Source organism: Oreochromis aureus, linkage group 3 (assembly GCF_013358895.1).
Source record: "Oreochromis aureus strain Israel breed Guangdong linkage group 3, ZZ_aureus, whole genome shotgun sequence".
NCBI lineage: Eukaryota > Metazoa > Chordata > Actinopteri > Cichliformes > Cichlidae > Oreochromis > Oreochromis aureus.
Window position 1 is genome coordinate 38508272 of NC_052944.1, and position 4265 is coordinate 38512536.

Sequence of the window (4265 nt, forward strand, 5' to 3'; positions counted from 1 at the left end):
ATGTGGGAAACCCAGTGACAAATGGATGATTGAACCAGAGGTATAATAATCGTCATAAATAATAATAATAACAAAAAACACCACATTATCAGATATTACAAGTGCAGGTAATAACCTAAGCGGACCTGTAATTAGGTTTTAAACAACACAATATTCTGGAAACAATTAGTATATTTCATCCATTTTGCAGCAACATTACATGCATCATTATTGTAAACTTTCCATTTACACAGCTTGAAAACAATGAAGACATGAGAGAAGAAACAAGTTTCACCTTGAAGAATCAGGCTAGTAACATTGATTATGCCAATAGCAGTGGGTTTACCAAAGGACAGTTATTTCCAAGTAATTATGGATTTACCGAAATTCAAAGAAGATCTACTTTTACCCTGACCAACGTTATTCCACAAAATGCTTCATTCAACAGGGGAAGCTGGAAGAGAGTGGAGAACTGCATTAAATTTGTTATGAATAATTACTGCGGTAACAACAGCTATACAGAAGCCTTTGTAGTGATGGAAGCACAGCCCAGCCACAAAAAAACCCATAACAATAGGATCAATATTCCACATAGGCTGTGGTCGGCATTCTGCTGCTACAGCAATAGGCTGAAAATATGGCTGGCAAGTGCAGACTGGGGCTGGAACAATGAATATAACGAAGATTACACACAGACTAAGACTTTGGAAAGCCTCCGTATAAAAGTGGGAATCAAAGCATTTGATGAAAGACAATGTCCTGGAGAAACAACTGTCACTGAGCTCTACCCACAACTTTCCCCTGATTGCAACTGTCCATAAAAAATGAATGTATAAACTACTGAGGGCTGAGATCTATCATCAGGATAGAGATTTATATCATGTGATAAATATGAATAACGTTTATTGATTTGATTAAGTTTGTAATTGCTTCTTTGCGTCAGGCTTCATGACATCAAATGAAGATACAGCATATTAACCTTTGTGTAAATCTGGTGTTATCAGAAACATTTTTGGTAAATGGAAGGAAACCATTCATGTTGACTTAAGCTGCTTAAATACAAAACTTTTGTTTGAGTGGTGACGGCTATCATAAATATCAGAACAGACAGAGGGAAACACTGGAAACACAAGAAACATCAAAATAAACAAACAATATGAAAACAGAAATTAACCAATTAACATAAAAGACAAACTGGAGAAGGATAAAGAGACTAAAACAATTTCTAATAATTAGATTTTGATTAAACACGAAGATCTGAAGCTCTTTTGTAAAGTGCACTGATATTTTTTGCATGAGTCATTTCAGCGTTAGTGAACAGTGAGTATTTTTTGGCAGCAGAATGGTCAATGAAGTATTTTGACAAAATACTCCAGGAGCTTAGAGGAACAAATGAACATGTTAGCCATTAGAATTTCTTTAATTTTATTTCAAAATAAATTCATCAAATGTTTGAGAAACAAACTGATCTTTGTGGCTGCTGTAGTCACAGCAGCAGCACCATCACCACAGCCAGAGAGACGGAAACCCTCAATACAGGAAGTGAGTCATGCAGTAGAGGGGAGTGAAAAGGTTCAGGTTGCCCACCTTTAACACAGGAAATAAAGAAAGATATAGATCTCGATTCAAATACAGCAACAGCTATGTGGTTGGCTTTTAGCTGAGCTAAGTACAGAGAGCACATCTGAAATATTTGCTTAAAAGTCCTAACATCATCTCACCTCTGACAGACAGCCAGCTGTATGTTGATTCTCCAGTACCAGAGACATTACATTTGTAGGAACCTTCATCAGACTTTGAAATCTTTGGGATAGTCATGACTCCTGTGGAGCTGTGCCCAATGAGGAGGTTATCTTTATAAAATTTAGCTGTGAGGTTGGAAAAAGAAGTCTCCCTATATATGCAATGCAGAGTGACAGCATCGCCCTCAGGCAGATGATGGACCTGTCATGATCCTGGGCCATGTTGGCCCAGCATTCTTGGTTCTCGTGTATTTTTGTATTTCTTTATTTAGGCCATGGTTCCTGGGTTGCTCTGTTAAGTTGTTTCTTATTTGATTTCCCTTGTGGCTTTTACCCCTGTGTGCCCCTCTGTGTATCTGTGAGCCCTCGTCTCCCCCTCCTTGTGTTTTATTCCATGTTTTCCCCAGCCCGTTATGTCTGTGCTCTCTCTCCTCCTGTCTGAACCTCTGTACTTCCTGTTTTACTTTGACAGTCTCCCGTCAGTGTTGCGTTTTCTCCTGCCTTGTCTTGTTATGATTATCAGTGTCACCTGTGTTCCTCGTGTGCTCCCACTTCCCTCGTTAACCCTCTGTGTATTTATGTCTGCGTCTCTTTCAGTTCGTTGTCGCGTTCTCCCTCAGTTCGTTGTCGCGTTCTCCCTCATACATGGCCGTGTGTTTCCCCGTGCAATATGTTTAGTTTCCAGTTTAGTTTGTATGGTCTTCCTGTCCAGCAATAAAGCTGCGTTCTGAGTTCATTCCTGCCTCCGCGAGCTTGCGTTTGGGTCCACTCCCTGCCTGCCACACAGCCGGTTCATGACAGGACCGGACTCTCCAGAATCACTTTGCCTCCTATATGAAAAAATAAATATTTAGAGCTTTAAAGCTGCACTTTGGAAAAAAGAAATTCATGTAGCGGAGGTGGAGCCCGGACTTTCATAGAGCTTCGTGCTTAAGCCAAGACATATTCCAATCATATGGGCTAAAAGAAAAATGCCTTTCTTCAACCTCAACACCTTTCACGTTCGAAGGAATTCATTTCAACCACTTCAAGATGATAATGCTTTTAAAAGCTTTTAATTACAATATACTTAGTAACCGATTTCCCCTGGAAAATAATTATTTGACCTATACTATTTTAAATGCTGCCTGTACGTTTAGCTTAATAACTGAGCTAACTAACATTTTTATTCATACCATACCATAACGTAATAATTATAATAGATTGCATTTATATAGCGCTTTTCTAGACACTCAAAGTGCTTTACAATTCCATTATTCATTCACTCTCACATTCACACACTGGTGGAGGCAAGCTACAGTTGTAGCCACAGCTGCCCTGGGGCAGACTGACAGAAGCGAGGCTCCCACATCGCGCCATCGGCCCCTCTGGCCAACACCAGTAGGCGATAGGGTGAAGTGTCTTGCCCAAGGACACAATGACCAGGACAGAGCTGGGGATCAGACTGGCAACCTTCCGGTTACAAGATGAGCAATATTATATTGCTCAATGTCAATACATATCATATTGTACTATTAGCCAATTGTACTATTAATACTATTATCATGTTGTACTATTAGCTAATTATTTCAACTATCACACTTTTAGCAAGTATTTAATTACTTTTTTTTCAAGTATTCGCTTTTCAAACACTATCTATCTATTGCCATCAATGAGGAATTTTTTTTGAAGAGTATTTTCAATTCTCCAAAAGTTGATTCTGTTCATCTGGACGTAGCGTTTTGTGGGAGAAACGTTTCGTCACTCATCCAAGTGACTCCTTCAGTCTCAGCTGACTGCAGGTTTCCCCAAACCTTATAAACAGTACATTTGCATAATGACTGAAACCAGCCCACTGAAGGAACAATGGGCTGTGAGGTCAGTTCCTTAATCATAATTATGCAAATTCCCATGACCATTGATCAACAATCACTGACCAAAACCCACTGATCAAAGAACACTGATCAATGGCCATGAGTCCCATTCACAGAGAGTTGGGGAATGGCTGCAATCACAGCATTGTAAGATGGTGAAAGATGTACCCTTAGGCCCCCTCCTCGATTCAGAGATGGTCTTTCCCTTTTCACGTAAATGGCCTCCTTGACTCCGCGCTCAAACCAGCGTTCCTCCCTGTCCAGGATGTGTACATCCTCATCGTTGAAAGAGTGTCCACTGGCCTGTAGGTGTAAATAAACTGCAGAGTCCTGGCCTGATGAGGTTGCTCTTCTGTGTTGTGCCATCCGCTTCGCTAGAGGTTGTTTGGTTTCCCCGATGTATAAATCCTGGCAATCCTCCTGGCACTTAACAGCGTACACTATGTTACTCTGTTTGTGTCGGGGGACCCGATCCTTGGGGTGGACCAGTTTTTGGCGCAGCGTATTTTGGGGTTTAAAAGCCACAGAGACCCGGTGTTTAGAAAAAATGCGTCTCAACTGCTCTGATACTCCTGACACATTATGCAAATGTACTGTTTATAAGGTTTGGGGAAACCTGCAGTCAGCTGAGACTGAAGAAGTCACTTGGATGAGTGACGAAACGTTTCTCCCACAAAACGCTACGTCCAGA

At 40.7% G+C, this 4265-nt stretch overlaps 1 long non-coding RNA gene across 1 annotated transcript; it reads right to left on the minus strand.

Annotated features, from left to right (window-relative positions):
- Window positions 1-1387: 1387 nt before the first annotated feature.
- On the minus strand, window positions 1388-2049 carry LOC120439110. The gene is made up of 2 exons (XR_005612380.1): window positions 1701-2049; window positions 1388-1566 (listed from the first exon to the last, which is right to left on the minus strand). It is a non-coding gene; the product is annotated as an uncharacterized LOC120439110 (long non-coding RNA).
- Window positions 2050-4265: the final 2216 nt, after the last annotated feature.